Source organism: Saccoglossus kowalevskii, chromosome 22, assembly GCF_978046115.1.
Source record: "Saccoglossus kowalevskii chromosome 22, keSacKowa6.1, whole genome shotgun sequence".
Lineage (NCBI taxonomy): Eukaryota > Metazoa > Hemichordata > Enteropneusta > Harrimaniidae > Saccoglossus > Saccoglossus kowalevskii.
The window spans coordinates 24466225-24480555 of record NC_140662.1 but is presented as its reverse complement, the minus strand read 5'-3'; the positions used below and the strand labels follow the sequence as shown (position 1 = coordinate 24480555).

The 14331-nt window shown below is 36.9% G+C and overlaps 1 long non-coding RNA gene across 1 annotated transcript; it reads left to right on the top strand.

Moving 5' to 3' along the window:
- Positions 1–2856: 2856 nt before the first annotated feature.
- On the top strand, positions 2857–4377 carry LOC144342809 (uncharacterized). Its single transcript, XR_013418824.2, has 2 exons — positions 2857–2988; positions 4290–4377. It is a non-coding gene; the product is annotated as an uncharacterized LOC144342809 (long non-coding RNA).
- Positions 4378–14331: the final 9954 nt, after the last annotated feature.

Here is a 14331-nt window from a genome sequence, read left to right as displayed (position 1 = left end):
CATCAACCACATACTCAGCTTATGACTACAGATTGTTTGTCCATCTAACAAAATAAATTTTGGAGATAAAATTAGTTAAGGATTAATGATAATATGGTTGAAATTGAAAAAAAAAGATGTAAGGGATGAGGTCACACTTGGTTGAAATGATCACATTCACATATAAAATCATGTTTTAATTTTTGTAAATGCTTCTACAATATTTGCTCTATTACAAGCGCATCTCCAATAATAGCACACATAAACTAAAAATCACATTGGCTGTATACTAAATCATTAAAATATTAAATATTTTGACCATAGAAAAGTATGTGTGTAATATATGCAAGTGTATGCACTAATAGAGCAAGTATACCTGTAGTACTATGGGGTGAGAATACCGCCAAAATTAGCTTGGTGTCATTATTTGAACATTGTTTAGTTGTTTGGTCTTTATTTGGAAACTTATTTGGTCATTATTCGGTTATTTGGTCTTTATTTAAACATTATTTTGCGCTTGTTCCATTATTGTGTTATTAGTGCAGCATCGTATTGCCATTGTTTCATTATTTCAACTTTATTTCTTAATTATTTCATTATTGTGTAATTGCTACAATATTATTTTGTCATTATTTCATAATGTTACAATTGTGTCGTTATTTAGACATTATCTTGACATTCAATTGTCATAAGATTCGATTATTTTCACGTCCAAATGTCTTGATATTCGGTTCGCTTAACTTGCGATTACCTCGACATTCGGTTCGCTTGACTTGCGATTACCTCAACATTCGATTACCTGACATACATTAGCTGACCCCGCTATACATGTAGTATTCAATCCATAGTCCCGGGCCGCCTCCGATAAAACATTGCTCAAGATGGCAATGCGGCCTTTGTAAAAGTTAGCGGGAATTTCTAAATAATGATCGTTTCGCAAACATCCAGGGAACTAACTGAGGTCGTCAGAGCCTGTTGGTTAGAGAATATTACTTCTCCAAATGCGATGACTGAAGTGAAGAAGAATTATTACACAGTTGATCGTGACACGGCTGACACGGTCAATAACCGGCCTTTCAGCGGACTTTGTAGTGCCATCACGGTTCTTTTTATTTTTTTAGTAAAAGTTGAACCATGTATCATTCTGGCTCTCATTCCCCGGCCTCTCTTATCTCAGGTACTTAATGACAGACATATTCCTGTTATGGGCGTGATTATTTTTTACGTTCACTCCGTTATTGTCAAGATGCCCAGGCCGATATACTTGTACGGATGATTTGATGGCGCCACGAAATCGGATGTCTTCGTTGGTAACATCTGCATTGGCAATGCATTTGTGGGTTTCATTGCCAATAGCAATCACGTCAGTGTCACGACAGTTTTTTGCCAGCCATGCCTCGCATATGCAGTAATCATAGTTATGCTGTATTCGAGGTTTTCGTAAATGTCGACTTCCGCTCGCAAAGCAGTTACACAGTTTCAATTTTGTTTTGATTCGATTGCTGTGAATGTCTTCTCCGTCAAATTCTCCCATATGTTACTGGCCAAAGTAACTTATTCCGACGGTTGACAAAACCCAATTCTGTAGTTGTCTAGTAATTTGCTATTTAGTAGACGGGGAGCTGAATTCCATCGAAATGCATGCCCCGGTTGCGCCATGAACTAAATAAACTGGGTTGCAGTTGTAACTGTGAAATTTCGCTTGCTGCACCGTGACAAGGTTCTCGATAGATGACACTGTGATTATAACATTTTCTGTTCAGTATCACCACACAATATATTTACGTAATTTCACATTTATTGACAGTATACTTCTTAGAATCATCATTTTATAACCATGTTTTCTCCGTATTTCATTTTATGCATGTAATTACAGGGAGCCCAGGAACTATGATCAACTAATATTCTTCAACCTGGTATTTTTTTTAGATTTTATTTTTCATTCTTTTCGTCTGTTTTTTCGAGTTTAAAAAATGTTAGCTGGCTGGAGCCTTCATCCCTTGTCTATTTCTGACACTAGATACCAGCCGATACCCCCCCCCCCCCCCGCTCATAGGGAGTGCGTACAGTTGATCATAGTTCCTGGGCTCCCTGTGGTCTAAGCTGTGAAAAGTGAAATTAACAATTCGTTTCTGGTGACGAGACAGCTTGTTGGAACTGGCGCTGGCATTACTAATGTATCACAATCATGCAGGACTGTGTTACAATCAGCTGCAGTCAATGGAGCTGTTCATCGGAAAAGCTTGTCCAAGGGATTTTTGTTGAGGGCAGGGGATTTTTTCGAACCACATCGAGGTCACGACTCGGTTAGCCTTGCTCAACTGGTTTGTAACCAGTCTTGTGATTGGTTGTTGACAAATGCTCTTTCAAATTTCACGAGTTCACGACACGGTAACGAGTCTTGTGACGGTTCTTAGCACATTCTGGTCATCAAATAATGATCTAGTCGGATCATCTCTCGCGAATTTCGCTAGGAGCGCGTCGTGTCAACAACAAGTTTTGCGGCATTTGATATTTCGTCACGACAGGCTCTGACGACCTCAGTCAGTTCCCTGGATGTTGATGAAACGGCCATCATTCAGAAATTCCCGCTAACTTTTACAAAGTATAGTGACCCATGGCAACAACATCAATATGTAACCAACTTCCGCGCCGACTCAGCAACTTTCCGCGCAGACTTAGCAACTTCCGCGATATGTAAGCAAGTTTTTCGCCGACTTAGCAAGTTCCTCGCCGACTTAGCAACTTCCGCGATATGTAAGCAAATTTCTCGCCGACTTAGCAACTTCTGCGATATGTAAGCAAGTTTCTCGCTGACTTAGCAATTTCCGCGCCGACTCAGCAACTCACCCCACGCAATCAAAGCAGCGACCCCCGTAAAGAAAATGGTACAGTCGAACAGGCATGGCGGCCTGAGCGTGACTCCGTGAAGTTCTTGACTCAATATAGTAACCTAATTTACCCTCTTCCAACAATAACTAGTATATGGCTTCACATGTACAGGAGAAGGTAGGTTTGCTCTAAACGGTCAAGTGTTTTTGCACCAGGCAGTCATTTTAGCGCCTTGACAGTACCACAGTCCCTCTATCACTCTCTCTTAGTCTTAGTCTTAAAGCGAGGGAGTCATCGTGTCGTTGTTTACAAACAAGTGTATACCTATGAGCCTTTGCGTTTTTAGCGTGTGTTGTTATCGTTGCTTGGTGACAACCCTCCCGTTTTAATTTATGACTATACTATTTATTATAATCATTGAGAAATTATTTAAATCTAATAACTGCATTAACTGTGTGTTACTATCAAGAGTTAATTTGCTTGCTACTGAACTTGGAGCATATATTTTGTTTTTTCATCTCCATCAATCCAATTGCTGTTCTTTGTTCAAGTATATATGCATTATTTTGTTTTATAATTAGTATTAATTTATTTGTATAATTACTAATATTTTATATTATTGTTGTAGTTTTGACCATAGACCTTCTCAATCTGACTAAAATCTGATGTAGTGTACGGGCTTTAATTATTTTGGCTATAAACTTATTTTAATTTTATTTTTTATTACTTTTGTTATTAATAAACCTTTTATTTTATTATTTTACTTTGATTTTGTGATTTTTTTTTAATTCCGCCCTACAGTTTCACAAGCACGAGAAACATAGGTTATAGGTTATAACAAAAATGATCACATGACATATGCAATAGCTGGTGCTCATTTTTTTCTGATATCCATTTATATAATGTTGTATAAATTTGGTGATGTGAGATCAATTTAGTATAAATTGTTTTGTTGATCAATGTGCTATTAGCGTTTTGCACGTCTTTTCAAATTTTGATGGATGAGCTAATTAATTCTTTCAAAATGCCTAATATATAAGTCATTTTCAGGCTACACCATCACAAGTCATCACATGTCATCCTCATCAATGTTTTCAGTTATATTTTTTAATGGTGTATTTGTTCTAATAGAAACACATGTGCTCTTTCATCTTAAACTTTACATGTACAACAGAGTATTTGCCTAAACATTTCCTGTGATATTGAGCAACAATAAAAAAGCAACCAAAAAATCATTATGACCCCCTGCAATTACCAATCCTTTTTTTAGCAATTTATTTGACAATGCACAATCTTTATACTGAACAATACATAATAATGCATAATGCAATCAGCAAATTTGTATCTTATTCTATCACATTAAACTACCATTATATATTGCTCAATGATATTAAGTTAAAGTTAATGCACATTTGTATGATAACCTTATATAATATCAGTAAGCCATATGATTCAAACAATGATATTCTTCAATACAGATATTGAAGGAAGGCACAAGCAGCTAGCACCAATAGTGACCCAAAAGTAATTGCAAGTTACTACCACAAATCTATTTCAGAATTAAAAGGTATGTGTTAAATTCTGGATCAATTTTAACCTAATAAAGGGCTCATACCACTAATTGAATTTCCATAGACGACAATGTTAACATATGACGAGATTGCTATATGAAAATGATGAAGAAAGTTGAAAATATGGCTCAAAAATGGGAAATCAACATGCCAGTAATCAACCATATGAAAAAAACTAACATGTTGGCCAGCTCAAACTCTTGCAAATCTCAGGTAAACAAGACACACCTACTGTATTTGAATTGCACCAAGAGAAATCACTGGAAAAACACCAAGATTAGAACATCCATTAACACACAGAATAAACCCACAGGTACACAGCCGCTAAGTAGTAAACAAAAGACCACATGTTGGTCTCACCTCTGACCCAGGTGATTACGCCCTCAAACAGGGAGCACCTGAGAAAAATAATATTTAAAAAATTTCATTGGTTCTTGCTAGGCATTTAAATTGAGGGCTACGAGCAGCCATTGGTTAATTAGTGGCATGAGACCTTAAGAGAAATAAGAAGGTTTAATAAAGTTCTTGTTGATCTTATATATGATGGAATATCATTAGACGAGTAATTTCCCATGCAAAACAAATCCCCAAAATTTAAACCCTGGGAGTTATTTATCAAAATCTACCACTTGGTGGCGCCCTATATCCAGACAATTAGTTGTAGAAAGTGGCAACATACACACTCAGCATAACACCAAAATAGATGGTAGGCAATGAATATAAGCCTGATTATTAGATGCAGTACTGTAAAATATAATGTTCTCATTCACCACAAACAAGTACAGACCAACGTTTGGCATGATTAGTAATTTTAATTAATTTCTAGAAATAATACATAGAATAATGACAATTAAAAGTAGTTTATCACTATAATTTAAAAAAAAAAAAAATTCTACTGAATCAAAAGTCTCAATTCATCAGCTCATTATTTCTCCAATAAATTAAAAACAAAAAAACAATTCCACGGTATCTGCATTTAGGCCGAAGACCTGTGACGGGCAACCTTGGATATACCAAAACACAACAGTGGTTTGATTTACCATGGCCACACATAGAATTTGCTCAACATAAAAAGCTTAATCAAATCTTATGTGAAAAAATGTAGTTCAACGAAACAATTTTATGATTTAAAAAGAAATAAAAACAAAAATATACAAACAAGAAAAGGATCTAAATATAAAATACTCGTATTACACATCCCCGATCAAATTAAATTCAAATCAACAGCATTTCTGATTAATTTGGGGGGGGGGGGGTTACATGCACTGTTCAATAATAAACTCAAGATGGGATTAATTAGCTAACTATTCACAAAAATTCTGAGAAAAGAGCAATAATTGTGAAATTGAAAGAATTGTAATACTTGGCTAATATACTGACAGTATGCAAATCTCTTGTCAGTGACAAGACACACAACACAATTTTGAGAATTTATTTAAATATTTGGGATTTTGACCTCATTAAACTTTGAATACGGTACATTAGAAATGACCGCACTAAAAATTGTTAAGTTCGTCTGTCATAATGTGAAAATAAGACAAAAAACCCATAAAATGGGGTTAAGCATTTTTCTCAGAATTATTGGAGCCATTGAAATTAGTGGTGACATGAATAATTCATTGATGAATGAATACAATTTTTGGACCAGTTTAATAAAAACATTTATATTTACAGACCACAGCCCAACCACAGCCAATTAATAAGATTAGGGCAAAAAATATACCGAATTACAAATTTTCAAAATCTTCAACCACGATATAAGAGATTGACAGAAATGGGTGAAACGCATAGCAAAATATGACATTTCTGGATAAAAAATTACTCCATTGTGTCTAAATAGTTGAATACAAAGCAAGAAAAGTGGTAAAATAAAAATAAAAAAGATTCCCAGTTACTTTGCACTATACCTGCCAAATAAATGGAGCTGATCTCATGAAATGTGTGCTTGAACACACAACCTCATAATTATCAGATCTATGCAAGGTCAAGAGAGGTCAAAACTTATAATAATTAGGTCAAAGTAAACTTCGGTTATGTAAGATGAGATCTGCCAAAAATGAATAAATTCCAGTGAATAGAGCCATAATTATGGTTAAAACAACAACCTCAGGTGGTCCTAGGCAAACTGTTACTTCAGGGCTCATACCACTAATTGAATTTCCATAGACGACAATGTTAACATATGACAAGATTGCTATATGAAAATGATGAAGAAAGTTGAAAATATGGCTCAAAAATGGGAAATCAACATGCCAGTAATCAACCACATGAAAAAAACTAACATGTTGGCCAGCTCAAACTCTTGCAAATCTCAGGTAAACAAGATACACCTACTCTATTTGGATTGCACCAAAAGAAATCACTGGAAAAACACCAAGATTAGAACATCCATTAACACACAGAATAAACCCACAGGTACACAGCCGCTAAGTAGTAAACAAAAGACCACATGTTGGTCTCACCTCTGACCCAGGTGATTACGCCCTCAAACAGGGAGCACCTGAGAAAAATAATATTTAAAAAATTTCATTGGTTCTTGCTAGGCATTTAAATTGAGCAGCTACGAGCAGCCATTGGTTAATTAGTGGCATGAGACCTAAACTTATTTATATTACTGGTACAAGGTCATTTTCGTAAAAACAAAGTAGATTAAAAAAATTATTTTTTCGCGTTGATGTTGAAGAAAAAACAGTAAACATAAATATGTGTCGCTGACGATGGTTTGCATTCATTACTACAGCATCCAACCATATATTGCTGCACTTCCCTCCATCATGTCATGCTAGTATAAATCATTATATGTTCTTATAAATTCACCACTGATAGCGTGATTTTGGATCATGCTCAGGCAGCAGATCTCAGCATGTGTCGAATTTCAGTCCTCAGAGCATCTATCGGCATGAACACCACTGTCATTTCTTATCTCTGCCTGTTTTCATTTTATCAGCTGTTCACTTCTCTCTCCTCTGGACACCAACCAACCAACTCTTTTTAGATTGATTAAATTGAATGTAAAATATATGTTATTGTCAATGACATAGTCCTCGTCATGTTTTAGTGACTTTGTCAAACAATGAAAAGCATGTTTAAATATTGGGATAGCATTTAGCATATTAATTACAAATTTGCATGAAACAGGTATAAAAACTATGTTTGAATGAAATTGGTCAATGCATGCCCCAGAAACATGTTAATGACATGTCCAAATGTTGATTTTTGGAACAATTAATGGCTGTCAGTTGAAGATCAACAAAATAAAACATTATGAATATGCACAACAGTTTACAGCCGTTCTGAGAATTATTGGGACAGTCAGTTAACAAGATTACTTACAACTTTGCAAAACACTTTGGTCTTTGCCCAATCTAGAATTGTCGGCACCACTTGATTGATAGGCGTGTGGTTTTGGAATTTACTAATTCATAGGGGTTGTCAGCATGGTGAATTGCAAATATTATTTGTAACCATTCTTTATTTAGTCCCCGTTCGAACAAAGTCCGAAAATGGGGACTTATAATTTGGTCTCCGTCCGTGCGGAGTCGTATTTCAGAATTCTTTGGAACGATTCTGTTCATTCTTTGCATGTGCCTAGTACTTTATGTGGAACATATGCACATGCAGTGGTTTAGCGATTTGATTCGGAATGGCTGACTGGCAGCCATCTTGTTTTTTGAAAATATTGTATTTTGGACATGCTTCTTCAGTTTTTATTCAAACTTGATACATAGATTATACATGTTAGGATACATGTCCATGAAAATTTGTTTCAAAGCCATCTGACTTTTTGGCCTTACTACTATATTTCCAAGATTTATGTACCATTTTCATTCGTATTTGGCTCATACATCATACATGTCAGTTTATTCACATTACAATAGTTCATGTCACTTGTGTGCATGCATTCAGGTCACATTACAACAGTTCATGTCACTTGAGTTCATGCATTCAGGTCACATTACAACTGTTCATGTCACTTGAGTTCATGCATTCAGGTCACATTACAACAGTTCATGTCACTTGAGTGCATGCATTCAGGTCACATTACAACAGTTCATGTCACTTGAGTTCATGTATTCAGGTCACATTACAATAGTTCATGTCACTTGTGTGCATGCATTCAGGTCACATTACAACAGTTCATGTCACTTGAGTTCATGTATTCAGGTCACATTACAACATTTCATGTCACTTGAGTTCATGTATTCAGGTCACATTACAACAGTTCATGTCACTTGAGTTCATGCATTCAGGTCACATTACAACATTTCATGTCACTTGAGTTCATGTATTCAGGTCACATTACAATAGTTCATGTCACTTGTGTGCATGCATTCAGGTCACATTACAACAGTTAATGTCACTTGAGTTCATGCATTCAGGTCACATTACAACAGTTCGTGTCACTTGAGTTCATGCATTCAGGTCACATTACAACAGTTCATGTCACTTGAGTGCATGCATTCAGGTCACATTACAACAGTTCATGTCACTTGAGTTCATGTATTCAGGTCACATTACAACAGTTCATGTCACTTGAGTGCATGCATTCAGGTCAAATTACAACAGTTCATGTCACTTGAGTGCATGCATTCGGGTCACATTACAACAGTTCATGTCACTTGAGTTCTTGTATTCAGGTCACATTACAACAGTTCATGTCACTTGAGTGCATGCATTCAGGTAACATTACAACAGTTCATGTCACTTGAGTTCATGTATTTAGGTCACATTACAATAGTTCATGTCACTTGTGTGCATGCATTCAGGTCACATTACAATAGTTCATGTCACTTGTGTGCATGCATTCAGGTCACATTACAACAGTTCATGTCACTTGAGTTCATGTATTCAGGTCACATTACAACAGTTCATGTCACTTGAGTTCATTTATTCAGGTCACATGACAATAGTTCATGCCACTTGTGTGCATGCATTCAGGTCACATTACAACAGTTCATGTCACTTGAGTGCATGCATTCAGGTCACATTACAACAGTTCATGTCACTTGAGTTCATGTATTCAGGTCACATTACAACAGTTCATGTCACTTGAGTTCATTTATTCAGGTCACATGACAATAGTTCATGTCACTTGAGTGCATGCATTCAGGTCACATTACAACAGTTCATGTCACTTGAGTGCATGCATTCAGGTCACATTACAACAGTTCATGTCACTTGAGTTCATGTATTCAGGTCACATTACAACAGTTCATGTCACTTGAGTTCTTGTATTCAGGTCACATTACAACAGTTCATGTCACTTGAGTTCTTGTATTCAGGTCACATTACAACAGTTCATGTCACTTGAGTGCATGCATTCAGGTCACATTACAACAGTTCATGTCACTTGAGTTCATGTATTCAGGTCACATTACAATAGTTCATGTCACTTGTGTGCATGCATTCAGGTCACATTACAACAGTTCATGTCACTTGAGTTCATGTATTCAGGTCACATTACAACATTTCATGTCACTTGAGTTCATGTATTCAGGTCACATTACAACAGTTCATGTCACTTGAGTTCATGCATTCAGGTCACATTACAACAGTTCATGTCACTTGAGTTCATGCATTCAGGTCACATTACAACAGTTCATGTCACTTGAGTTCATGCATTCAGGTCACATTACAACAGTTCATGTCACTTGAGTGCATGCATTCAGGTCACATTACAACAGTTCATGTCACTTGAGTTCATGTATTCAGGTCACATTACAACAGTTCATGTCACTTGAGTGCATGCATTCAGGTCAAATTACAACAGTTCATGTCACTTGAGTGCATGCATTCGGGTCACATTACAATAGTTCATGTCACTTGAGTTCATGTATTCAGGTCACATTACAACAGTTCATGTCACTTGAGTTCATGCATTCAGGTCACATTACAACAGTTCATGTCACTTGAGTTCATGCATTCAGGTCACATTACAACAGTTCATGTCACTTGAGTTCATGCATTCAGGTCACATTACAACAGTTCATGTCACTTGAGTGCATGCATTCAGGTCACATTACAACAGTTCATGTCACTTGAGTTCATGTATTCAGGTCACATTACAATAGTTCATGTCACTTGAGTTCTTGTATTCAGGTCACATTACAACAGTTCATGTCACTTGAGTGCATGCATTCAGGTAACATTACAACAGTTCATGTCACTTGAGTTCATGTATTTAGGTCACATTACAATAGTTCATGTCACTTGTGTGCATGCATTCAGGTCACATTACAATAGTTCATGTCACTTGTGTGCATGCATTCAGGTCACATTACAACAGTTCATGTCACTTGAGTTCATTTATTCAGGTCACATTACAACAGTTCATGTCACTTGAGTTCATTTATTCAGGTCACATGACAACAGTTCATGTCACTTGAGTTCATGTATTTAGGACACATTACAACAGTTCATGTCACTTGAGTTCATGTATTCAGGTCACATTACAACAGTTCATGTCACTTGAGTTCATTTATTCAGGTCACATGACAATAGTTCATGCCACTTGTGTGCATGCATTCAGGTCACATTACAACAGTTCATGTCACTTGAGTGCATGCATTCAGGTCACATTACAACAGTTCATGTCACTTGAGTTCATGCATTCAGGTCACATTACAACAGTTCATGTCACTTGAGTTCATGCATTCAGGTCACATTACAACAGTTCATGTCACTTGAGTTCATGCATTCAGGTCACATTACAACAGTTCATGTCACTTGAGTGCATGCATTCAGGTCACATTACAACAGTTCATGTCACTTGAGTTCATGTATTCAGGTCACATTACAACAGTTCATGTCACTTGAGTGCATGCATTCAGGTCAAATTACAACAGTTCATGTCACTTGAGTGCATGCATTCGGGTCACATTACAATAGTTCATGTCACTTGAGTTCTTTTATTCAGGTCACATTACAACAGTTCATGTCACTTGAGTGCATGCATTCAGGTAACATTACAACAGTTCATGTCACTTGAGTGCATGCATTCAGGTCACATTACAACAGTTCATGTCACTTGAGTTCATGTATTCAGGTCACATTACAACAGTTCATGTCACTTGTGTGCATGCATTCAGGTCACATTACAACAGTTCATGTCACTTGAGTTCATTTATTCAGGTCACATTACAACAGTTCATGTCACTTGAGTTCATTTATTCAGGTCACATGACAACAGTTCATGTCACTTGAGTTCATGTATTTAGGACACATTACAACAGTTCATGTCACTTGAGTTCATGTATTCAGGTCACATTACAACAGTTCATGTCACTTGAGTTCATTTATTCAGGTCACATGACAATAGTTCATGCCACTTGTGTGCATGCATTCAGGTCACATTACAACAGTTCATGTCACTTGAGTGCATGCATTCAGGTCACATTACAACAGTTCATGTCACTTGAGTTCATGCATTCAGGTCACATTACAACAGTTCATGTCACTTGAGTTCATGCATTCAGGTCACATTACAACAGTTCATGTCACTTGAGTTCATGCATTCAGGTCACATTACAACAGTTCATGTCACTTGAGTGCATGCATTCAGGTCACATTACAACAGTTCATGTCACTTGAGTTCATGTATTCAGGTCACATTACAACAGTTCATGTCACTTGAGTGCATGCATTCAGGTCAAATTACAACAGTTCATGTCACTTGAGTGCATGCATTCGGGTCACATTACAATAGTTCATGTCACTTGAGTTCTTTTATTCAGGTCACATTACAACAGTTCATGTCACTTGAGTGCATGCATTCAGGTAACATTACAACAGTTCATGTCACTTGAGTGCATGCATTCAGGTCACATTACAATAGTTCATGTCACTTGTGTGCATGCATTCAGGTCACATTACAACAGTTCATGTCACTTGAGTGCATGCATTCAGGTCACATTACAACAGTTCATGTCACTTGAGTTCATGTATTCAGGTCACATTACAATAGTTCATGTCACTTGTGTGCATGCATTCAGGTCACATTACAACAGTTCATGTCACTTGAGTTCATGTATTCAGGTCACATTACAACATTTCATGTCACTTGAGTTCATGTATTCAGGTCACATTACAACAGTTCATGTCACTTGAGTTCATGCATTCAGGTCACATTACAACAGTTCATGTCACTTGAGTTCATGCATTCAGGTCACATTACAACAGTTCATGTCACTTGAGTTCATGCATTCAGGTCACATTACAACAGTTCATGTCACTTGAGTTCATGCATTCAGGTCACATTACAACAGTTCATGTCACTTGAGTGCATGCATTCAGGTCACATTACAACAGTTCATGTCACTTGAGTTCATGTATTCAGGTCACATTACAACAGTTCATGTCACTTGAGTGCATGCATTCAGGTCAAATTACAACAGTTCATGTCACTTGAGTGCATGCATTCGGGTCACATTACAACAGTTCATGTCACTTGAGTTCTTGTATTCAGGTCACATTACAACAGTTCATGTCACTTGAGTGCATGCATTCAGGTAACATTACAACAGTTCATGTCACTTGAGTTCATGTATTTAGGTCACATTACAATAGTTCATGTCACTTGTGTGCATGCATTCAGGTCACATTACAATAGTTCATGTCACTTGTGTGCATGCATTCAGGTCACATTACAACAGTTCATGTCACTTGAGTTCATGCATTCAGGTCACATTACAACAGTTCATGTCACTTGAGTGCATGCATTCAGGTCACATGACAATAGTTCATGCCACTTGTGTGCATGCATTCAGGTCACATTACAACAGTTCATGTCACTTGAGTGCATGCATTCAGGTCACATTACAACAGTTCATGTCACTTGAGTGCATGCATTCGGGTCACATTACAACAGTTCATGTCACTTGAGTTCTTGTATTCAGATCACATTACAACAGTTCATGTCACTTGAGTGCATGCATTCAGGTAACATTACAACAGTTCATGTCACTTGAGTTCATGTATTTAGGTCACATTACAATAGTTCATGTCACTTGTGTGCATGCATTCAGGTCACATTACAATAGTTCATGTCACTTGTGTGCATGCATTCAGGTCACATTACAACAGTTCATGTCACTTGAGTTCATTTATTCAGGTCACATTACAACAGTTCATGTCACTTGAGTTCATTTATTCAGGTCACATGACAACAGTTCATGTCACTTGAGTTCATGTATTTAGGTCACATTACAACAGTTCATGTCACTTGAGTTCATGTATTCAGGTCACATTACAACAGTTCATGTCACTTGAGTTCATTTATTCAGGTCACATGACAATAGTTCATGCCACTTGTGTGCATGCATTCAGGTCACATTACAACAGTTCATGTCACTTGAGTGCATGCATTCAGGTCACATTACAACAGTTCATGTCACTTGAGTGCATGCATTCAGGTCACATTACAACAGTTCATGTCACTTGAGTTCATGTATTCAGGTCACATTACAACAGTTCATGTCACTTGAGTTCTTGTATTCAGGTCACATTACAACAGTTCATGTCACTTGAGTTCATGTATTCAGGTCACATTACAACAGTTCATGTCACTTGAGTTCATGTATTCAGGTCACATTACAATAGTTCATGTCACTTGAGTGCATGCATTCGGGTCACATTACAACAGTTCATGTCACTTGAGTTCATGTATTTAGGTCACATTACAATAGTTCATGTCACTTGAGTTCATGCATTCAGGTCAAATTACAACAGTTCATGTCACTTGAGTGCATGCATTCAGGTCAAATTACAACAGTTCATGTCACTTGAGTTCTTGTATTCAGGTCACATTACAACAGTTCATGTCACTTGAGTGCATGCATTCAGGTAACATTACAACAGTTCATGTCACTTGAGTTCATGTATTTAGGTCACATTACAATAGTTCATGTCACTTGTGTGCATGCATTCAGGTCACATTACAATAGTTCATGTC